The following is a 26,186-nucleotide window of genomic DNA, read 5'->3' on the forward strand; positions in this document are numbered from 1 at the left end:
AAATTTAACATCCATATACAAACTAATATAAAAATAAATCACCAAAAACTAGGTCTCCTCTATAGACACAATCATTACCTTACCCCCCTCCACTAGACACACCCTTACCTCTACTTACCTTCTTCCCTCTCTTATGTATGGCGCCCCCCTATTCACTAATCTTCAGTTAGGTATAAAACCCAAGTTGGAAGCCTGTTACAATAAAATCTCCAAATTTGCCACCAATTCCAGAAACTCATTGCATCACTGTCTCTCTCTCTCTCTCTCTCTCTCCACTTTCTCAAATGGCTTGAACTTCCTAACTACCTCAGACTCCTTAGACATACTGCTGCTCACAAGCTCATATTCAACCCTTCTAGTTGTCATCCTCTGTCCATCTCTTTAACCCCCTACATTCCCAACAGCTCTTTAAGATCAAAAAACCACAATCTTCTAAACATATATAAGCCTCGTCGACCCCCTGGCCAACTACTATTATCCTGCTCCCTAGCTAAACTCTGGAATTCTCTCCCTACCACCCTTTAAAATACTCAGAGCCACTCAAACTTTAAAACTCTTCTCGAATCTCACCTCCTTTCAAAGTGGGAATGTTCCTGTACCCCTACCACATAAACTCTTTATCATCATCTCCCATGCGCTATATATCTCAACCTTCCATCACTGTGCTCTCTTACCCTTTGCCTCTACTTCCTTATCTACCCTATAACTCATAAACTTCCCCCAACCCACTCCCTTTCTCCACTATATATCACTTTTACCTCTCCCACCTCACCTTCTTCTCTCTGTCCTTTCCTCATATTTCTAACTTCCAAAAAAAAAAAAAGCTTGTTTTTTATCTGTACATAAATGTTTTACTTACATGTTTTTTTCATCTGAAATGCCTGTCTGTACTTTTAATATGTTTAGACTACATGAATCTTACTTTTGTAAATCATTATTTAGGATTAGAAATGTTATGTCTTTTTTTAACAAATTGTATATTACCTCTGTATTTTTCACTGTTCTACTACTTTATTTACTTTTGTATAACTATTGTAAAATTGTAAAAAATAAATAATGCACGAAGACCAACTCACAGGAATGGACTACACTTTAATATGAGCACTTTTGTCTGAGTAAAACCATCTGACTTCTTCAGATTACTGTTTAAGTTTTACGCTGACGAAAGTGCTCTTATTAAAGTGTAGTCCATTCTTGTGAGCTGGTCTTCATGCTTTATTTATTTTTTACAAGATTTATTCGTGTATTGTAAAATTGCCTAGATCCTGTGTAGTTTTTCTCCCTGTGCCTCCACTGAAAATGGGCTCTTCCAGGCCCAGTGGACTATCCCAGTCATCAAACTGTAATAAATAAATAATAAATGATCCTTTCCATAGTTTTACCATTAAGACTGGACAGATATATGTATCTATACTTTCTTGGGTCCATTGATCTCCCACCTTTATGCTTGGGGATGACAGTCGCTGTCCTCCATTTGTCTGGCACAAAACCTGTTTGGAGGCTGATACACTGAAAAGCCTCTGTAAGGAGTCTGACACTCACTACCAGATCTAGCACAAGGATACTTAGGCAGTTGCCTAGGGCCTGGTGTAAGCTAGGAGCCCCCCATCAGAGCTGCCACAGTCCTATCAATTAGTCCTTAATATTTTATTTATCATTTTATATTATTTTATCATGTAAGATGAGTTGCATGATTGTGCACAGAAATTTGATACAGTAAATAAAATAAGATAAATACATACATCTGGAGCATTTCTCCCCGGGACTCCATTGAAAATTGGCTTTGTTCCAAGTCAGACTTTCCTGGTAAACAAATGTTAATAAATAATTTAAATAAATTAATAAAGAATCACTAAGTCCCCTTTGTCTATTCATTTCTTTGTATAAATGAACCTGCTTCTATCTGTTTGAATGATCTGCATGAACTGTTACCAAAGTATCCATGCATGCAGCATGTTTTGAAATTCTCCAGTTTGCATTTTACTTAATGAGTAGTTGAGAAGTATATAGATACATATAACATTCCATCCTAGATTTCATTTCTAAAGAGATGCTGTTCATAGGTTCATGGGTGTGTACTAGGCTAATGGCCCTGGGGCCTTTACAAGCCTAGCCATAGGATTACCTTGGTATTGTGCCATCCGACCTTAGGTCCCAGTGCCTCTATCGAGTAGAGCCACTGGAGTTATCCCCAGGGTAAATTTTCTATTTCCAATCCACTCATCAAGATTTCTCTTGAAGAGGGTCAGTGAGGTGCTCTGCTTGACATGTATGGGAAGTCTATTTCATAGCACGGGCAGTCTCAGGGTTATGAACTTGTCTCTCCAGTACATTCTGTTGACTGTGGTAATGATATTGTGGTCTCTGGAGTGTGTGGTGTGGAGAGATTGGGATTTCTTTAGATGTAGCATTTCTAACAGAGCTGGGTCAGACATGGCTTTGTAAGTCAAGCAGAGATTGCCTCAAAGTAGGCGATATGAGACAGAGAACAGATGGAGTTTTTTAAGTCTGTCCATATAGGACAAGTGTTTAAGGCCTAGGATCCTCTTTATGAGGTACTTTTGTGGCCTCTCCAGTTGTTGCAGGTGTCTAGGGAGGTACATGTAAAATGGGGCATTGTACTCAATCATTGGCCTAATGAGGGAAGAGTAGAGGGAGACAATGACCTCATTCTTCCTGGAGGCAAAACCCATAGTAATGGGATATGCCATATAGAAGGACTTTCTGACCACAGAGGCAATGTGGTGATCAAAACAGATGTTGCTGTCAACCTGTGTTCCCAGATCTCTTATAACTATTTCTGCATTAAGTGGACTACCATCAATGTGATAATTCATGGGAAATGGGTTTTCCCCAAAGGGGATAACAACACATTTTTTGGTATTGAGCTGAAGGCCATGGTTCTAACACCAGTTGTTGGTCTCAGTGAGACCCTTCTGTAGGATGTCAACATCAGTTGGGGAGTTAATAATGGCTCCCAACTTGCAGTCATCTGCAAACTTTGTCAGCCAGAGTTCCTTCATGTTGGCCCGGACTTCTGAGAAGTAGATACCAAACAGGAGAGGACCCAGGACTGATCCCTGTGGGACTCCACTCGTGACTGGTCAGCAGTCTGACTTGGAGTCAGCTACTTTCACACTGTGGGTTCTATCTGTGAGCCAGTTTGCAACCCACCTAGTGATATAGGTGTTGATGCCTAGCTTAGTGAGTTTTTCTATGATTCCTGAGTGGGGAATGGTATCAAATGCCTTGGCCAGATCAAGGTCGGCTGTAGGAACCACCTTGCCTTCAGCCACAGCTCTGGTGATTGACTCAAAGAAGTCGACCAAGTTGGCATGATCTACCCTTCACAAAACCAAACTGTGTGGAATCCAGAGTTTGGAGATTTCCTGTATCCTTGTTTATTAGGTCCATGATGATGCATTCCCTAGCTTTGCATATCAGACTCGTCAGACTAATGGGGTGATAGTTCCCAGGGTCTGTAGTCACTCCTCCTTTGTGGAGAGGGATGACTGTAGTAGTGTGCCATTTGGTAGAGAAAAAGCAGAGTTGAAGCTGTGATTTAACAGGGCACACAGGTGAGGTGCCAGTTCACTCTGTAGTTCATGTAGAACACAGCCAGGGATATTGTCAGGTCCCACAGAAGCTGTATTCTTGGCCTTGGACAGTGCTGTTTTAACCTGTGCAGCAGTAGTACTGGGTAGCTAGCAATCTACTGGTATTGTAATTGGTCCTTTGGGGGGGATAGAGGGGTAAATTTGACACTGAATCTTTTGGCCTGTATATTGGCAATATCTGTTGGCTCAGTATAGGAGGTACCATTGTGCAGTAGCTCAGAGCAAATCTGGATATTGCTGTGGAGATTCTTTACATAACTATAGAAGGCCTTGTGGTTGTCTTTACTGTCTGCTGCACTTCTGTTTTATAGCTAGCTTTAAAGGATTTGATGAGGGCCCTCAACTTTTTGTTGAGGCTGATAAGGGAGTTTTACCAGTCTTGGGACTTCACCTTATTCCACATTCCTGTTATCCGGCATTCCTTGTGACCGCCCCCCCCCCCCCATAAGTAGCACTAGCATTGAAACCTCTTATTGACACTGCTGAGCAGACCCTGCTAAATATGTTTTTTGAGATGGAGTTGTGCTTCCTGTTGTTTGTGGCTTATGTCACTGCCTAGCACCCTTCAAGATTCTCCAGTGTTTCCATTCAAACAGGTAAACTGCTTAACTGCATGTTCTCTCTTTTCTATATTTTTAATAGTATGCTGGCTGTTTTGCATTTTTCTGTAAAGTGCAATGAGGTGTGACAGCAGCTAAGGAAGGTTAAATGGGCCAGCTGCCCTGTGTGTAGGCTGTTAGATGGTACGATTTGGAATACTAGAAATGTATTGCTGACATTTAAAGATCATGTTTCAGCATGCTATTAATTCATTTAAACAGTCAGGGCTCTACAGCTGCTTAAATGAATATTTAAATAAATGAATGGTATATATATCAGATTTTCTTCTCATATTTTTGATCTGACAATCAAAAAACTTTTGCTCTGCTGGTAAATCGCTAAGGATTACACTCAGTCAATAATACCAAACATTACTTTTTCATACTTCTAATTGTTTAGAAAATGTATGTCCACACAAAACAGCCTGTTTTGTATGTACAATTGTTTGTGACTACAGATTCTTTTTGGACATTTAGAAAATGTATATTGATGCAAAACATTTTGTTCTATTAACTTAAGTGAATTAGAGCAACTTTTAAAAAATTTCTGATTTTGGCCCAATTAATCTTTTTTTTATACTCACCCACCCACTATTTTTGGATTTGACCAGAATCCTTGAGCAAAGAAGTTAAATTCTGCAGGTACAACATTGCTGTGATTAGAGTGGAAGGCAGATAAGAAGAGACCTTTTTTCTTTAATTTCTTTTTTTTCAACTTCACCTTGAAGGGGGTGCCTGTCTCAAAATAAGGAGAGTCTGCAACCTACCTCTCACCAGAGACATTATGGTGAGCAGTCCTCATTTTTAGTCTTACAGAGTTCATTTTCCATGACATAGTACTCAACTGTCCCAATTTTTTAATTCTTTGCCTCCTATAATTACCCTGTCTGGATTACACACTACCAATAATGTCATATATTAGGGTTTCTTACTGCTTGTTCAACTAAAACAATGTTTGTTGATTCAAAATCTGTAGATTTATTACCTTTTTAAGTGAATTAGAGTAATATTTAAAAATTGCTTTTTACTTTTATTTTTCATTATTTTGACTTTGTCCCTGACACTTCAGCAAAGAGGCTGAGAGCTCTGTTCTACTGTATTTTACATTGAAAGGATCTGCCACATATCTGTTGCTAATAACTGTTTTGTTTTAATAAAAGTCCATGGTCCATTGAATCATATTATTTTATCAACAGAATATACTGTAAGTATGAAGAAATAACTATTAATAATGCTGTGAGGTTCCTAGTTAGGAAATGCTCTACATTTTTCCCATGTGTTTCAGGTTGTGAAAAGTAGTGATCTACATTTTGGAAATGGAAGGTTGAGAGCTATGTTCAGCATACCCTAGTTGCTTACAATATGCGTCTTATAATTTCTGTTTTTCATTTCAGTGGTAAATGGTAACATTTTGTTCTCTGCAAGCACATTCTTTAAAATACTGCAGCTTGTTTTATGCCATCTCAGAACAAGAGCCATACTAGTAGCAGTATGTTGGTAACAGTGTGGGTGTGCATGATGTGTGCGTGAGTGTGCGTGTGTTGTAACACTGCATGTCAGTTCTGCATTGCTATAAAGTACAGTGCATCTAACAGTTCCAGTCAGTAACCTCACCACCACATCGCAGCTCCAGTCAGAGCAGTACAGGATATTTACTTTTTATTAAACAGCATATTGCTTATCCATTGCTTTGAAGTGCAGTGTAGATGTCACAGTTCCAGATGGACTTCCCTTCTCTGTCACAGCTACAGTCAGAGAAGTACTGTAGTTGTGCTTGAAGTGCTGGGCTATATTGTGTTAGGATTTTACAAAGTCAACCTGCCCTGAACGTTGATACAGGATTTGAATGAAAAAAAAAACAGCCTCACAATACCTAGGAAGTGCACTCTTCTTGGGTCTATATTATAACCGCGAAACCTCACATATGCAAATACGGAAATGTCGACGCATATTAAGTGAACCGCAAAAATACCGAATGTCCTGAACCACGAAATTCAAAATGTCGAATCGGCATAGTTGGCCAACCTCACCACCTGCTACATACTACCTACCCAAACAAAATAAATAATTCAAATACATACACTTAACAAAACCCTACTTCTGACCGTAAACTAAAGCTTACATATATTACTATGTATGCACTTACCTTAACCCACACCCTAACCCTAAGGTTCGTAACTATTGCACAACTACGTTAAGAAGCTATACCCAAACAAAATAAATAATCCACATACATACACTTAACAAAACCCTAATTCTAACCCTAAACTAAAGCTTACATATATTACTATGTATGCACTTACTTTAACCCACACCCTAACCCTAAGGTCTGTAACTATTGCACACTTACCTTAAGGAGCTATACTGGAGAAGGGCCAACTATGGCGTTTCGACATTTCAAATTTCATGCTTCAGGATGTTGGGTGGTTTCGTGGTTAGCTCAATATGTGTCAATATTTCCATATTCGCGCAACTGCGGTTTTGCGGTTGTAATAGGTAACCCTCTTCTTCACTAGTTTTATACAACAGAATGTGCTGATGCTGATTTTGAGGCTCTGTTTTGTAGTTTGATGAATTTGCATCTGAAATGGAACTACATAACTGATGCTGACAAGAAAGTAGGGACCAATGCTGGTGGGTTTTTTTTGCATTGTATTACTAATATTTATGTAACTTTTTATTGTCGTGCATGTTGTTGTGGTCTTTTAAACTTGCCATGTTTGTGCATACTGCTGTTCTATTTTGGTGGGATATGTCCAACCTGCCTCGAACTCTGCAACCAGATCATTGGAAAAACAGTTCCTAAGCACCTGAGAAATACGATTTTCTACATTTACTTACTGTAAGTACTACTGTAGACTAGATTTAAAGGCTTTGATTTGTGTGGCAATTTTAGATCGGAACCTGCTGTAGCTGGTCCAACCCTGGCAAGAGTAGGAGCTACTGCAGGTGTTAGTCCTGCTATAATTTCTAGTGCTTACATTTCAGTGCTAACTTTTCATTGGCCCATATGTTTTGTTGTCCACCTTATACTTGTACTTGTGAACATTGATGTTCTTTTGTGCCGAGAATCAACATGACAAATGTACCTTTTACACTGTTACTCCATTTAACAGGGAAACAGATTCACAATTAGTATACTTAACAGCAAAAGTGTGATAAGAGACCTTGGGACACAGGTGAACAGTAGTCTCTCCTTTGATAATCACATCACCACAGTAGTCAGGAAATCCTTCCACGTGGCACACCTCATCACAAAAGGTTTCTCATCCAGAAAAAAAGAGGTCATTGTTCCCCTCTACTCATCACTCATTAGACCCATTATAGAGTACAACGGCCCTTTTGATATGTACCCCGCAAGACATCTCCAACAACTGGAAAGGCCGCAGAAATACCGGCCTCAAAAAGATGCCCTACGCTGACCGTCTCAAAAAACTCCAGCTTTACTCCGTCGCATATTGCCTACTCAGAGGTGATTTCTGCCTAACATACAAAGCTATGTCAAACCAAATGCTCCACTTAAAGAAATCCCAATCCCTCTGAGCTACACACTCTAGGGACCTAAACCTTGTCACCACAATAAACAGAACATGCCGGAGGGATAGATTCCTGTCCCAGAGACTTCCCATACTCTAGAATAAACTACCTATCTATATCAAACAAAGCTCCTCATTAGCACTCTTCAAGAAAAATCTTGATGACTGGATGGGAAATAGGAAATTCACCTCGGGGATCACCTCTGTGGCTCTGCTCGACAGTGGCACAGGAAAATAATTTTCTTGGGTGGCAAAAGCCAGGGTACCTTTTTGGCTGGGCTTGTATAGGCTCCAGGGCCGATAGCCTAGTACCTACCTATGAACCTATGAACCTATGAACAACATCTGTAAACTGTTCTGCACTTATTTTATACAATATAGTATGCTTTATGCTGTGGTAAATGTGCATCTCATTCTCCCTTGTTGAGAGCAATGATTTCTTCATGTGTTGTTTCTGCCTAATATTACTAGTAGTTAACATAGCAGTGCTGAATTTTCATTGGCCTTTGAGCTCTGTGGTCTGCTTTAAACCTGTTGTATTTGTAAATGTTGCTACTGTGTTGTGCTGCGCTTCCCCAATACCTATCTGTTTGAACTTTGCTATCATATTTAACTGGAGAAACAGTCCTACAACATCTGAGAATTGCTGCCATTAGTGCAGCATGTTTACAGAATTCATAGCACAGTACCAGAAGATCATACTGCATACTCATTTTGGTAACTGTCTATTCCACCCAACCTCTGTTATCTGGATTACTACACCTTAGTGATCCCTGCACCTGCCTGCACCAGGGTGTGTGTTCAGTGACAAGTTGTAACACTTTCTTGGTAATCATGTTCATAATCATTTGTACCTGGCTATCACCAGGTGAGTTTGGTGACAAGTTGTGATGCCTTTTTCAAGCTAGTGAAGTTGAATTTACCTTTAACTGTTGCTCCCTACTGTATATTTCTAAACTGTAGCTGATTGCGTATTGTTGTACTGTATTATATCTGTGCTGCACCTGATTATTCACTGTCATTTTGTGCTGAGCCTTGCTGTGGTAGTATCATACCAATCTGATTATATTGTATAGTGGTTGTGTTTACTGATGCATTTTAATATCATTGTGCATTTTGTAGCATTATTCCTGTTGTTCTTTATTGTATTTATTACTGGAGTGCCCCAGCCTGCTGCATACTTCTGCAGTATTGTGTTCCTGCTGTATACTCCTGTGGTATTGTGTTCCTGCTGTATACTCCTGCAGTATTGTGTTCCTACTGTATACTCCTGCAGTATTGTGCTCCTGCTGTATACTCCTGCAGTATTGTGTTCCTGCTGTATACTCCTGCAGTATTGTGTTCCTACTGTAATACTCCTGCAGTATTGTGCTCCTGCTGTATACTCCTGGAGTATTGTGTCCCTGCTGTAATACTCCTGCAGTATTGTGCTCCTGCTGTATACTCCTGGAGTATTGTGTCCCTGCTGTATACTCCTGGAGTATTGTGCTCCTGCTGTATACTCCTGGAGTATTGTGTCCCTGCTGTATACTCCTGGAGTATTGTGTTCCTACTGTATACTCCTGCAGTATTGTGCTCCTGCTGTATACTCCTGCAGTATTGTGTTCCTGCTGTATACTCCTGCAGTATTGTGTTCCTACTGTAATACTCCTGCAGTATTGTTCTCCTGCTGTATACTCCTGGAGTATTGTGTCCCTGCTGTATACTCCTGGAGTATTGTGTTCCTACTGTATACTCCTGCAGTATTGTGCTCCTGCTGTATACTCCTGCAGTATTGTGTTCCTGCTGTATACTCCTGCAGTATTGTGTTCCTACTGTAATACTCCTGCAGTATTGTGCTCCTGCTGTATACTCCTGGAGTATTGTGTCCCTGCTGTATACTCCTGGAGTATTGTGTTGCTGCTGTATACTCCTGGAGTATTGTATTTTTGGATATAATTTATGGGGCTTGGGACTATATCTATGTACATAGATACTTTTTGGTCCCTCTTGTTTTTTTTTTTTTTTGTAAACAGTTGAGCCGCAGTACATTGTAGGACATTCATTTGGAGGAGTATAACATACCTTTATTATTACTATTATTTATTTATTTATTTTTTGCATTTAATTTTTAAAAGATGGCAGATTTATTGGCAATGTTGGCAATATTTTTACACATTTAAAAGTCAGTGCTGTGGTGACAAATAATTTGGGTAAGTTTATTTTATTTTTTTATATTCAGTTATTCTTTGTTAACTGGGTTAGTCCCACTAGGCTAGTAGCCCTTTTTCAGGAAGACCCAAGGTGGTATTTATACTACTGGGGGAAATTTGTCCAGGGCAAAATCAAAATTCAAACTTCCACTCTTTAGAGCTCAAGAAAATTGCCTATGTTTCCTTCTTTTGTAACACAGTTCTGGCAAGCTCCAAATGACTAGAATGCACAATTTTACTCCAAACATTTTTTAAATATTATTCATATTCAATATTTCTATGACAAGTAAATCAAGAAAATGCAGGTGATTTATCATTTTGGGTTTTTCTATAAAATATGATAACACAGTTTTGAAAACAAGCAGAGACAAACTCTCAAAAACTATTCACAATTTTTATAGTTCTAAGGTAATTTATCATTTTGAACAAAATCGTCAACTGTCTCTTTGCCTTATACATATGAATTAGTGGTTTAGTAACCTTATATTGAATCAATTGGTTTAAAAGAAAAAAAATTGTTTCACTAACAAAATATAAGTAAAAAGAAAGACTTCATTTCGTGGCTTAAAGTCAAGTAGAATAAACTTGCAGATATGAACTTCTTGTATCGATAACTTTTTAACTTTCTAATTACTGGAACAATTACTAATGCAACAAAAAAGCATAACTAGTGGATATGTTTAATTTTTTTTACCAAGATCTTGTATATTTTCCATTTTGTATTTTATCTTTTCTAGTTAATTTAAATGAATTTATATTTTAGTAGCCACAACTTTGAACTTTTCCATGTAATTACTAACATGTCCAACCAGTTTTGTTGTAGTTCATTTAACATAAATAATGTTGTGTTTTCTTTTCAAAATAATGTATGCCCCTGGGAAATGTATAAAATATAGTTATCTGCCAGTTCCAGTGTGTCATATGTGCATACCTGCTTTATTTAATCTGGTGTGAAGTTTGCCCCATAACTTCATTGGATATGTACAAGACCACAATTATGAATTAAAATAGCTTTAACAGCTGAGAATGAGTTGCATTGATATGATAATTTAGGATTGAAATCTGCTAGGTTAGCTGGCATTAGATAAGCATTATAATTTATCATTAATTGGATATAAGACATTTTAACTGGAATGCATTTAATATTAAAGTGTATAGTCTTCTGAAATTCATTATCTAGTAAAATATTTTTGTCAAGTTCGCACTATGATTTGGATATTTGATGTCTATAAATCTGTACCATTGTATTACTTTGTAGGTTTTAGAGACTGCTTTGTCATGATGTTCACTAGGAAGTAGAATTTAAGCATAATAGAACTGAATTTTATATTTTTAAGGAATATTTCTAATTTGATTTAAGAGTGCTATATATCCTTTAGGCAAGCCTAATCACAACCTAATGTCTTCCAATGAATGGAAATTGGTGTCTGTCAAGCCCCAAATTATTTTATCCTTTATAAGGGGAAATTGTGACAATTTTGTCATTTTGTTGTTTATTGTGGCTAAATGATTTTTGTTTAATGGCTGCAGCAAGTGTCCAACATCTTCTAAACTTAATATTTTAATAGTTTACTAAAAGAGGTAGTAAGTAAATTTAGTAAATTATAAACTTATATTGAATTTAATATCTTTTTAGTTGTGAAAGGAAAAGCTAGTCTATTAAAGCTGCATGATTTGAGGTGTCCACTCCAAAGTTTTACCCAAATAGGATTCCACTGATTTTGTAAGGTTTTAGCATAAGGTCTCATTGAATGGGGGAAGGGGAAGACCCCCATTAGGTTTTGGGGTTATTATTGTATTGCAGCTAATTATTCTCACATTAGGGAACCATAGAAAATTTATTATAGAGGAGTTTACCTGATTAAAGAAAAGTTTTGGTATTGTGAATAAAGTGGAAAACAGATGAAAATCTAATTTTGGAAAATATTCATCTTTACAATTGATACTTTAGAAAGAAATGATAAATGTAGTGATTTCCATCTGTCTAAGTCTCCAGAGATTGATTGTCAAGACCTTTTCAAATTATTCTGAAAGTTTTTTTATCTCATATAAAATTTACACACACATATTGTAAGAATATAGTTATTGTGATCCATTCTACATTAGAAGTGTCAATACTATTGCAATCTGATGGCAACATACATATTTTTTGTTAATATTAAGTTTGTAGTTGGATATTTAAAGAAAATTCCTGTTGAGTTCATAACTTTTTAACATCAGAATTATGTGAAGTTATATATATATATATATATATATATATATATATATATATATATATATATATTTATATATATATATAGAGAGAGAGAGAGATACAGTTACTCTCCTGTCCTATCTTGGAATAAACTTCCCTTGGAAATTAGAAGTATTAAGCATCCGTTTCAATTTAAAATTGCTACCAAAAACTTCCTTACAAGTGTCTGGACCTGTCAGTGTAAACACCCAGCCCAAATGCTCCTTCTTCCCCTCACTCTCCCCCCTTAGCTACCTCACCCTTTCTACCACTTATATGCTCTTGTACTTACTGGTACTCCTATCCCTCCTCTATTACTCCACTGTGAGACCTACTAGTAAACAGCTCTACATAATCTGCTTCACAGTCTACTCTTATTCTTATAAGCAAAAAAGTTAAGTATGTTACCCGTGTTTCAGCTGTTTTTAGATTGTAACATGAGATATCCTTGATTGTACTGATATTAGAATGTATACAAGTTGTATGCTTTTTTTTCTTTCACCATTGTATAACATGTACTCTCACTGAATCTCTTTTTTACATTGTACTATGTTTATTTTAGACTTATATATGCTTATTATAGGCCAATATTTATGTTAAGATTCGAGAATTTATATTATTCTTGTGGAGCTTTTCTCCCAGGCCTCCTTTGAAAAAGGGCTTTGACTCAGTTTGGACTAACTCAGTCAACAAATGTCAAATAAATAAATAAATAAATATATACATACACATACATAATCAACAGCACAGCCGGTAATAGGAATTAAAATGTTATTGCAAATAGAGTATTTGTAGTATGTTTTTGTATCAGATATAAAAAGTGTGGTTCTATGTATATACTATATAAGTAAGGGGGAAGGAGGCAGCACTGTCTGAGACCTTGTTTAATTAAAATAGGTTTAGAAAGATTCTTGTTAATTACTGTCTGAGTAGAAGTGTTTTTATATTGAATAAACTGTTGGAAGAAATATTGGGGGAATCCAAACATAAGTAACACAGTCTTTAAAAAAGAAATATTTACACAGTCAAAAGCTTTCCAGGTGTCAAGTGTTAAGACAGAGATTATATTTTTTTAATAATAGTGAGTGTTAGGAGTGTTTCTAAAGTAAGTGTTTGGTCATTAATTTGACTAGATTTAGTAAAACCTGTTTGAAAAGACATTGGATATTTGGAGTAATGTTTTGCAATTTATTAGTAGTTGTAGAGGATGAAACTTCAATGTCATAATTTAATAAAGATATAGGTCTGTAGTTTGAAGGCTCAAAGGGGTTAATGTTGGGTTTAGGTATCAGAATAGTTTTTGATCTGTTTAATAAAGATACAAAAATCTTTGGTGAATAATGTCTATAAATACTCTGAAATATTTAAAAAAAAAGATGTTGGAAAACTTCCTGTAGAATTCTGCAGTGAAACCATCTGGACCTGCTGCATTCTCAGTTTTCATATTCTTAATAGTATTTATTATCTCTGAAGTAGTAATGCGATTATCTAACTTTTTAGCCATATCTGCGGTTAGGGTAGGGAAAGTGATTTGTTGCAAATAATTATTGATTTCTGAATAATTACTTATACTTGCATTAGAGTGACATAAATTACTGTAGAACTTTTCAAGAAACACTTAATATGTCTTCATTAGAGGTAAATGTAATGTTTCAAACATATTTTAATTGTGAATAGAGCATGACCCAAAAAACCTAGAAATTTGAAGATTCTTCTGCCCATTCAAAACTGGAGTCTATATTGTCTTATCAGATGATGAAAAGAGTGAATGCTCTTTTATCGATCCAATAATGTTGAAAGGAGAAAATAGCGAAGTCACAGACCATCGTTTTTTTTCCCAGGGAAAAATGTCAGTGGGCCGTCTTCGGGACTTTGCCACTTCCTCCACTATGGTGCAATCTCGGAGTTGGTATATTTAAGTAGGGGGGGTGGGAGGCACAGCCCCCCACATAATTTTGTGTTTAAACTTTTTTTTTTTTGTTACAGAGCAGCAAATTTTTCCCTGGGAAAAAATTTGCTGTACTGTGTGTTTGCATTTTTGTGGTTTTGACATTATCGATTCAATGAAAGAGCATTTGTTCTTGTCATCATCCAATAATGTGATATAGATGCCAAAATTGCTATGTGTAACATGCCTCTACATAATATCTTTACACATTCAAATTTTGAAGATTCCAGAAGACAATAAATTAAGTTGCAAGTTAACCATATCTGTTTACTTTGTTGTCTTTCCAGGTGCATTTTAAACAGATGTGAATTTGATGAGATAGCAGTTTACTGTTCTTCATGTGTCAATTGTTTTCACAGTAGGGGCTTTTTTTAGTAAATGAGCTTTAATGTGTTTCAAAACATATGTATTGAATATCTGAAATAAATTTAAAATGTCTGCATTGTAAATCTAAAGAACAAATTTCTATGAGCATTAAAAATTAAACATTATTTATGGTAAATGAGGAAAGATTGGCCCTGGTCCATTGCCCAGCCTAAGGATCCATTTGTCTATGATCCAGCTCTGCTGTCAGGTCCTTTTTTAGACTAATAAGTAAACAGCCCAGTATACTCATAACCTTGGATAATGTCTTGAGCATATTTTCATGGGAGATTTGTGGGACGTAGATGAGAGCATGGGATCTGGATATGTAGGAGGGCTGAAGGGTGAAGTTAGATCTAAATTTATCAGATATAATATAGACTATGTCCTCTGGGTCATATAAGATGATGGTGATATAATTTACTATTAGCTCTGCACAATGATGGGCATTGTTTCAAAAGTTTCTAACACAGTAAAAAAAGGCTTTGTGGCTGTCCTTTGCTTGAGTGTCAATGTTTACCTCATTTTTTACTTTAGATGATTTGATCAGGGTCCAGAGTTTAATGCTAAGTTTAGCAAGAGCTTTTTTTTTAATTGTAAGAGTTCAATTTATTTTTAAATCTAATTCATATTCTTTGATTATATAGAACCTGGCTGCATTAAGGGTTACACCACAGGGGTTTAATTTTAAATATGGCATTGTGCTTTCATCAGCGGGGCAGATGCATCTATGCATCTATTCACATGTGTGTGTAGAATTTGGCAGTAAAGGATTCTGTATAAGCAGTGAGTCATCAAGATGGAAGGAAATGCTGAAATGCTTGAGATCCTTCCATTACAATGTAGTAAGTACCCTCTGATGTGCAGAACAGATTACAGTAGTATTTCCCTAAGCCATGTAACTGGGCTGATTGTAATCACACTGTCATTAACCACAAAACAACCTTATGCTATTAACAACCCCCCTAAAACTCTCTCATATACCTCTTATTAACATTAATGATAACCACAACATAATGACTCTTGTATTTGAATACAAATATCTAGGACTTAACCATGATTGTTTATGATACTTCATAATTTTTTTAATTCAAATCATATAGACAAAATAAGTAACACAGTTCTATCTGAACTTACATTCTTCTATAGAATCTCTCATTTATTCTTCCTTGGTCCCACATTTCACTAGTCAAAAATGTTCTTTTCCCTAAATTGGAATAATTGCCAGGGATTTCAGAGAACAGAAAATAAATTTTGCCGATTTGCCCTCCTTGCTGACAGTGGATCACACCACTGTGACCTGCTACAATGTCTAAAATGGTTTCCAGTCAACAAAAGATCAACTTATCTCTTAGGTGATCTTATTCACAAAATACTAAACAGTGGCTATTTCATACCTTTGAGATAAAACCTACCTGTCCAAGACCAGTTTTACTCCCCAAAAGGTACCCAGAAGAAAGCAATCACATTAAGTGGACCTTAATATAAAATAGGTACTGGAGAACTTGCCTTCACTGACGGCATGGTATTAGGAAATAGAGTGTGACTTAAGGGTCCTGGAATCTTTCCCTGAGTTCAAAAAAAGCCTTCTCCAAAAACACTTACAAAAGGAAACAAAGCTTACATACTTTAGGGACAATGGTTAACTTTGATATTTGCCATCAGATGATATACTACTTCCTGCAAGACAGTCAACGTGAAATGTTGAATTCTATCAAAATTCTACCTCCACTATGATAGTCTTTCTGTACTTAATATCCTGAATGCTGTCTTGCTTGTTTCCACAAATGTTGAAATTCAAAATGGACATTTTGTATATGCTATAAATAGGTAATCATTTGAAATGCTGATTCCTGCTACAGTGAGTCCTGAAATATGGAGACTGAATGGCCGAAAAAGCAGACTTACATATATTAAGTCTGAGATGTCTTTTTTCAGAATATTTTCTTTTCTTCAAGGTATGAAAAAATAATTTATCTACTGCCAGTTCATAAGACTGTAGCAACCTTTAACAGGAATAATTTACATAAAGACACTTTTTATTGGCTCAAAATATCAAAAAGTCAATCCATCAAAAATTAAAAATAGTAAAAAAACAGGTTTTGTTTCCCTAACACTACTCTACATTAAATACAGGAAGACAAAGACTAAGAAAACATAGTAGTCAGGGAAAAGAGAATTTTCCCCTCCTCACTGTTCAACCACCCAGGACATAAAAACACAACATACACTAACTCAGAAATCAATAACATGGGAATTCTATCAAATAAGCAACCACAGACTTCTCCTTCATTCACTTCAAGGTGTAGGTGTTAGCATTACAGCTGTTACCTGGTTCTAAGACAACCTCACAAACAGATTTTTCAGAGCCAAAATGGGCTCTTCCCCTTTATCACCCTACACCATCACATTAGAAGTTACCCAAGGATCTATTTGGTCCTCGTTTCTCTTCACATTATTCATAAACAACTACCTCCTGACATACAAAATTTCTCTGTCATTCTCTATGAAGATGATATGCTACTCTTTTGGTCCAGACGCAGCCCCTCAGCAAAAGAAACACTACTGGAAAATGAAGAATTCTTACTTTATTCATGGCTCATTGTCCACAACCTTGTACTTAACTCCTCAATAACCAAAACATGTTGTTTGGCACCTACAAAAAATTTTAAGGAGCCTCCCAAGTATGCTATTATTACTGCTAATAGTGGCACATGAATTGAAACAACCACCTTATTCAAGGACCTCACTGTATGGCCTAACTAGTCTCTTTACTTCAGTTTCCACATTGAAAAAGCAAGAGCAAAAATTAATTCATTTCTGTTCTGGGTTAGAAGTCTCACCTTACCCATCTTCCTCAACTAGAGCAGCAATAGGCAAAGGAATATTTCTAGCCCAATTTGAATATGGACTCCAAATCCTCCAGTTGCTTTCCAGGGTCAATAAAGGCCTCCTATTTTGAATATCCTTCCCTTTTATTACACAAAAACGCACACTAAAATCATAAAATACACTGTATCAATGGACTTAGCGCTTTCATTTCCTAACCCGGGAATATCATCATATTGATACAGTGTGCTGCTCTTTGATGTGGTGCTAGACATGCACATGCATTTCTGTGCATCTATACACTATTAATACATATGAGTTGTGATGGTGGCATTGCTTTATACACCCTCATTAGAGCATGAAATGCATACACACTTCTAGTTTTTATTACTCATATTTACATCTTTATTATTGTCCAGTAATGTGATCTTTACAATTGCCTTATGTCCTTACATAACCATAACATTTGGTAGGAAGTCTTTGCACCAGTCATATATAGGATATATTGATGTTATTAATTTCATATTTAATTTACTGCTATTCTCTTACGTTATATAGACATGTACTGTTATTCTATTCATTAAAAGATGCACCCATCATTGCCCTTTTATGTTTGCCTAACGTTAGACATGTAAATATTTTTTAACGCAGTAGTTACACCTTGGGATATGATAATACTTGTTTCAATTTTTCTAGATATTTAAGGTTACTAATACCAACATGAGGATAGACCCAATTTCTAAGTTAGGATATGACTAAAGTTCATAAAATTAGTACTGTTTCAATCTTTGATGTTAGCCAAAAGTGCTCTTCTCAGCAACCACAATGCCCCCAGAATTGACTCCTCCTGTAATTCATACAGTTGCATGTACTGGTAGCATATTTAAAATGACTTTAAACTCTTTTTATTAGACCTATTGTTCTTACTACTATTAGAACTGTCTGGGTATCTGTCTTCTATAATGATTTCATTTCTGATGCATTCACTGCAGTGACCAGTGGTACATGTTTCCAGTGCTTCTCATCTGCTTCAACAATGTAGTGTTTGCACAATCTCCAATGCAACAGTCATGCCACACTATTCTGCCTTTCAGTATGTAGGCCCTCTGTCATGAGTGTATCACACCCAGCAACAAGATGTGTGATTGTTTGCAGTTTTTTTATTACAGAACCTGCATTTGTTTTTTTCTCCCACATGTTCCATGGACATTCTCAACCATCTTGCATGTAGTGTACTATCCCAGACTGCCATTATAAACCTTCCATCCTTTGGTTACAATTCACCTCCCCTTAACCATTTCTGTGTCAAATCCTGATGGACATGAGGTTGTTCCAGGAGATCTCTGTACTTGCCACAACATTTATGCCTTTTCCACATCTTTTCCTTCTTATATTCTTTCTTTTGTTTTGTGGAAAATTTGGTTACTGTCTGATTTTACCTACTTCTGGTTTGATTTCCATTTGCCACTTGATGCCTAAATAGTTCTGCTAATCTAAGCAGGGAAGCCATCTTAGACTTATTCTCCTCATGTCTTAACACTTTTACTATGTTTGGATCTGGTGAAATCAGCAGATATGTATGCAATTCCCCAACTGGAGATCTATACATGTAGTTAATTTCAAAGTGGTCTGTATCTCCTTCAGAATAAGAAATATTTAACTTTGGTATACATTGGCTTTTCTACATCATTTGTTAATCATGAAGTATTTTTCTTATTTTCCTGGCCAGCTGATCCAGTCCCTTTTGGGACCAGTCAATTACCCCAAAATTGTTAAGTTAGAACAGGAAGAGCAAATTGGATTATAGATTGGACAAGGTACTTTTTAGTATTAGTTTTAGTCTTCTTAAGTATTCCTTACAGAGTTTTATTTACATTTATTCATGATTTATTAACAATCCTTCATCAATTCTGAAATATTTATATATTCCCTCCTCCCCAAGTTCCTTTATATCACATTTCTGTCCCAGACTGATATTTTCTTTGTGGTGCAGCTTTCCTGCTTTAAACATTGCTTTTCCATATTAATCAAGACTAAATGATATTTCCACAGTATATCATCTGAGAAAGTTTAACTACTTGCAGGTATTCTTTCAGCTCCATATCTGATGAACTATGCAGTTTTAAGTCATCACAAAAAGTACATAATAAGTCTTTAAACAAGGTTGCTTTCTGGGAGCTAAATGGTGGCCATGGCCTAGTGTGTTAAGTAAACAGCTTAACGGGCTACAACAAGGCAAAACAGCAGCAGAGACAGAGAATTACCTTGGAATATCTTCCTTTGAATTTTTATCCCTGGGTTAATAGTTTGACATTTGTCATAGCTTAGTTGCAGAGAGGTTTACCACTGATTCATTGCCACTGCAATGTAACTGATTAATGCAGGGTGTATCTTATGCATCTGTAAGCATTGCTTTCTCCATGAATGTTGGATCCTGTCAATTGCTTTTCTGTAATCTATCCATGCCATACTTAGATTCTTCCCCTTTTTACAATTCCCTAATATGGTTTTATGTAGCAATAAACGACCCTTTGTTCCATATGACTTTCTTGTATTACCCTTTTTCCTATTGCCATAATTTAGCTTTTTTTTCTAAAAAGCTATACACTACACCTGTATCAATACCAGTATATAGTTTTTATAGTTGTGGAAGGCAAGTTATCAGTCTATTTCTTTTAGGATGGCTTGCAGGTTTTGTCCTAAGGAGGAGTATTATTTTTTTCTGTTGTTAATCTGGTCAGAGTCTGTTCGGGGTGCAAATACAAGTAATTCTTACTCACTGCTAAATCTTTGGGTAAAGATGTTAATTCTTTCAGCCAAAACTTAAGTACTGTTTCTGGACCTGTGGTTTTCTTATTATGAGCGTTTCTTATTTTTGATTCAATTTCTCTAGCCATTATTTCATCCCATTTCATATCCTTGACCTTACTATTTCTATCAATTTTTCTGCTCATTCAACATCTTTGTTATGTTCCACATGGCTGTCATAAATATTTCTCCAGAAATGTGTCTGTCTTTTTTATTTTTATTTTATTTATTTTTTGCTCATGTTTCTATTCCTTTTTTCTTTGTTTCTCAGTTCTTTATAAAACTTTGGGGTCATCAATGAATTGTTTATTTCGTACTTTTCCTATATATTTATCTGCATATCTTCTACGTTTTTTCTGCCTGTGCCGATATTTTTAGATTATTATTTGCAGTAGTATATGACAGATCCTGGTTTGTTTTGCTACTGCATGTTTTGCTTTTACAACGTCTCTCTAAGTATTTTTGATGATCTGTTTCTTCTTCCATGTTCTTCTAATTGTGATACTTCTTGCCTTGGTTGTTTTACAGTTGTCTCTGTTATTCTTCTAATTGTGATACTTCTTCCCTTGGTTGTTTTACAGTTGTCTCTGTTATTCTTCTAATTGTGATACTTCTTGCCTTGGTTGTTTTACAGTTGTCTCTGTTATTCTTCTAATTGTGATACTTCTTGCCTTAGTTGTTTTTCAGTTGTCTCTGTTATTCTTCTAATTGTGATACTTCTTGCCTTAGTTGTTTTTCAGTTGTCTCTGTTATTCTTCTAATTGTGATACTTCTTGCCTTGGTTGTTTTACAGTTGTCTCTGTTATTCTTCTAATTGTGATACTTCTTGCCTTGGTTGTTTTGCAGTTGTCTCTGTTATTCTTCTAATTGTGATACTTCTTGCCTTGGTTGTTTCACAGTTGTCTCTGTTATACTTCTAATTGTGATACTTCTTGCCTTAGTTGTTTTACAGTTGTCTCTGTTATTCTTCTAATTGTGATACTTCTTGCCTTGGTTGTTTCACAGTTGTCTCTGTTATTCTTCTAATTGTGATACTTCTTGCCTTGGTTGTTTTACAGTTGTCTCTGTTATTCTTCTAATTGTGATACTTCTTGCCTTGGTTGTTTCACAGTTGTCTCTGTTATTCTTCTAATTGTGATACTTCTTGCCTTGGTTGTTTTACAGTTGTCTCTGCTATTCTTCTAATTGTGATACTTCTTGCCTTGGTTGTTTTACAGTTGTCTCTGTTATTCTTCTAATTGTGATACTTCTTCCCTTGGTTGTTTTACAGTTGTCTCTGTTATTCTTCTAATTGTGATACTTCTTGCCTTGGTTGTTTTACAGTTGTCTCTGTTATTCTTCTAATTGTGATACTTCTTGCCTTGGTTGTTTTACAGTTGTCTCTGTTTGGTGCTGCCATCATTCTATTTCTTCCCTTCCTTTCCATTATTGCTTTATGTTTGTGTGATAAGACTTTATTATTATTAGCTGCACAGTGATATATCCCATTTTTTCTGTTATTTCATAATACTTTCTCTTAGTCTTATTTACTGTGTGCATCTGTTTTACCAAACTTCTAGCATTCCGGTTCTTATTTGCTTTCTATAATCTGTTTCTTTCATTGATCTTAATATGGCTATCCATCTGTATTAGCTCAAGCAACTCTTCCGGCTGAGATCATTTTCTTCTTGACTGAGAGCACCTTCTTTGCTCTCCATTTTCTATGGGGAATTCTACAGAGAGTTCCAGAACATATTCCTGTGATATATCTTCTTCAGATGCACCCTGCTTCATCTGCTGCTGCTTGATATGGGAGCTCATTAGCCCATCAGCCTTCTACAGTGTCTGCAACAAAGTGTCCACTGTTTCCTGCTCCTTCCATTGCTGTGTAACTTTAACTGAACTTTTCTAACAGTATCCTACAGAACTTTCCAGAACATCACCATATAACAAGTCTTCAGATGCCTTCCACTTTCCTTGTTTCTATAGTAACACATCTAGGGATTCATTGTTCGATCATGCTGCAACACTATTTGTGCTAGATTATCTTCCCTAAACCCTTCACTTCACAGATAATCATTGACTTCAGTTTTTATTTGTTTAACTTCTGTCTTATTAATATTAATGTATCAATCCTCTTTGTTACATTATCCCTTTGTTTGGTTATTATTATTATTATTATTATTATTTATTTATTTGTTTATTTATTTATTTATTTTGTATTGTGAAATTTTCCATATCTGGGTGCTTTTGCCTGCATTTTTCTTCTAATATCTTTGGAGCTGCTTGTTTTGTATTGAATAATTTGGCTTACTCTTTGTGTAAATATTGTACCATAGCAGCTCTCTTTTTCTTACCCATGCCCACGTTTATTTTTTTATATACCTTTGAAAAATCTCTGTATTTTTCTTTATATTTTTTACTTCTTCTGTTGCTTCTTTTTCAAGTAGCTCAATTTCTTCATCTATGTAACACTTTTCATGATTCTGTCATATTAATGAGCACAAATCTATACTTGAATCTTTTGATAGTTTTTCTTGTGCAAGTATTTTTCTTTCCTCTAATTTCTTTATTTATCTTTCTGATTATCTCTTATCTGAAAGTCTTAGCTTATTGCATACTAATAACTATAAATAAATTCTTCTTTATAGTCAGTAACCCAGTCTGTCATTTTATGGCTCTTTTTTAGCTTGTCAGTTTTTGTGGATTACTACTTCCTTTTCCAACAGAGTGGACATCCTCCACTTAAGCTTGGCCTAACCCTGTTGTAGGAATGTTTCCTTGCTTTGTGAATTCTATATTGCCATTTTTTTAGTCCCAGCAGCAGTGTGTACACCAGGATTGGACACCTTTTTCCCCTGGGACCTGTGCACCCATATGTGTTTTTACTATTTTGTAATCTACCTCTCTCCTTGATATATGCTGTATAAGATACAGTCTATATATCAGTGTCATCTTGATGACATTTTATGAAAACAGGGTCTACCATGTGAAGGTACTCATCAAGACTTGAGGATGAATTCAGTTCCAGAAATGTTAATCTCCTTTTCTTGCTGATTTCATCATCTCTCCAATCGGACCCCATGCCATGTGGATTACATAATGATAGTTTAAGGTGTCTGTGTGTGTGTGTGTGTGTGTGTGTGTGTGTGTGTGTGTGTGTGTGTGTGTGTGTTTGTGTGCGTGTGTGAGTGTATGTGTGTGTTTCTTCCTTTACAGGACATTTTAAATGCTTTTTAACATGTACACAGATGTCTCATACCTTTTTTCTGAAACATTACCATTCTTAATAGCATGATTCTTACCTAACATTTATATTTGCAAAAAATACACTGACACATCACTTACATGATATGTGTTGATACAAAAGCTATGGGTATATTAGTTATCATCTTAAGTTCATTATGTGACTGCATCACATAAGGCATGGAACTGTTCCAAAGATGTTTCCCATTACATTTTGACTTGCATAACACATATGTTTGAAAGTGTTTGGGTTTGGTCTATTGCAGATTTTCTTGGACACATAACTGATAGATTAATTCTCACATGACTAATATATCACATGCATAACTCTTGGTAGCTGTACAGGTGTATGAGTCATATACATTGTTATACGTATTGCCGTGTTTCTTTTACTGTTAAGGCTATTTTAAGAATATGTAAGAATGTAGAGTTATTGTCATGTTGCAAAGCATGGAACCCATGCCAGTCCACTGATCCACAATGATATGAACAACCACTTCCTGCAGAGTCAAACTCCGAGGACCTGGGCAGGAATCAGGAAGATGAAGATGATGAGTGACTGGGACCAGCATGTGCAATTGTTCCAATGGACTGACATCAGTGATGTCCCTAACCATGCTAACCAAATGACCTGAGAGACCAGATCCTTGATGTCATCACCTATGTGTTCCATACCCAGATAAGAGATATGATGGGAAACTTTTTCTAGGAAATAGCAATAGGCTGTGCACAACTGTTTCCAGAAGATCTCTCATGAGATAATTTGTAAAGTTCTGCATGCAGTGCACCATAACAATGTTACTTCAGATCTAGTCTGCTCTTTCATGTGATTGATATATCTGACACAGCTGACATCCTGACAGTGTGATAAACTTGTCTTGCTAACAGCAATCACATGGATACATGGATATTTTCCACATAAGCAAATGGAATACATTACACATTTTATGTCTGATAACATTCCGCACATACCACTGTAGTGCCATTATCCTGAGACTTCATTCAAATGGAAGAAAAATGTGTGCATATTTTGCACACACTTGGTCACTTTCTCTTTTTGATATGGTAGTTTACATGCATTGCTTTTTACTGTCTTTGTTCCAGTAGTGACCTTGTGTCAAGAGGTCCCATTGGCACTATGCAGTTATGTGCTATACTTAATGATAATTTTTGTGCTATGCAGTACACTGTTTTATTCTACTGACATAATGTATGCCTCTGGTGGTAATGTTTCCATATCCTGTCGCATTGCCAGATGGTATCACTGTCATGGATTGAGATTCTCTATTGTCTTTGGGAATTCCATGTTGTTATCTTATGAATGTTGCAAGTACTGTGTAACCATGTTATGTTATGAATGTTTCAGGTACTAAGTAATCATATCATGTGTTCAAATTATTTTGGCAGATAACGCTGTTATATGCATATGGCTTATATTCTAACATGTGCACACCTTTGCTGTGTATTATACATCTTAACATGGCTTTCCAGTTGTCATTATGTACAATATGGCTGCTGCCTTCCTTTTCTTGGCTGTACAAATGGATGCCCCTAACATTGCAAACACATTAGTCATAGGGAGTTGGACTTTCCAGAAACAGACTGGGGACACACTGGCTATTTCTCAAGTTGTTGTCTTAAATATATCATCAGTTCCTCAATGTATTCTTGACATGTGTGAATCAGTGCATCAATTTCCCAGTGTCACTTCAGGTCCAAGCATAAACCAGGCATGCTTTTATTGGACGGCTCATTTTGCTAAGGCATCTGGTGCAATAGATTGCACCCTTGTTGTCATTAAGGCCCCATTAGGTCTACAGAGGAGCAGTACCAGAATACTAAGGGCTATCTTTCCATTAACTGCCAAGTAGTGTGTATCTATTTAAAGACTTACCGCTGCTTTATTCCACCTTGCATTTTTCATGAGTTGATGCCTGGCACAAAAAAGGAAAAAGTATGACATTTCTTTGTTTTATGGTTTATGTTTTTCCACTTTTAGTGCTAATAAATAAGATTTTTTTATATTAAGATACTGCATGCGCATTGGATTAATTAATTTTATCATATATACCAACCCTTGTGACATAAGAAATAATAACAATTACTGTGTAGTGCTGAGGTTGATGTACCAACAGTGCTAGTAATAATGTCAGGATGTTGGTTATGTGATCATTTTTTTTTTCCATTTTATCTGTTAGGTTGTTTATATTACTTCATTCTTCTCACTCACACCTTATTTATATGGATTCATTTTTTTAATTATCACTTGTGTAACTGTCTGCATTAATGTTACTCAACTGAAACTCATAATAATGAATGGGCCCTTAATGGTGTTAAACATTTTTTTCTTTTATTGCAAGTATTACCACTACTCAAATGAAAAACATGCTGATGAAAAGCTTCTTTGTACTGCAGTAAATTGGATGCAGACATTATACTTCCATTCCTCCATACTGCAGTTTTATATATATATATATATATATATATATATATATATATATATATATATATATATGCATATATTATTATTTTTTTACATTGTCTTTAGAATGAAATTGAGAAGCGTTATGTTTTCATTAGCATCACTGCTAACCCTGAGCTACAGTAGGTTATATCAAATGTGTCATACAAAATGTCCCCTAAAGACAGGGCAGGTGATAGTGTCAGCAATGTGTCAGTGATAGTGAGGAAATGCTACTACATGAGGTTGATGCTGACTTGCAGCAATAACGCAACCTACTGGATGCTTGTGATCTTACAGACAATGATCTCACAGTGCTGTGTAACTGAGATCTCAAATGAGAGGTTTGCTATGTGTAGACAAATGCTGATGAGG

This window comes from Protopterus annectens, chromosome 12.part0, assembly GCF_019279795.1.
Source record: "Protopterus annectens isolate FY-2018-M chromosome 12.part0, PAN1.0, whole genome shotgun sequence".
Classification (NCBI taxonomy): domain Eukaryota; kingdom Metazoa; phylum Chordata; order Ceratodontiformes; family Protopteridae; genus Protopterus; species Protopterus annectens.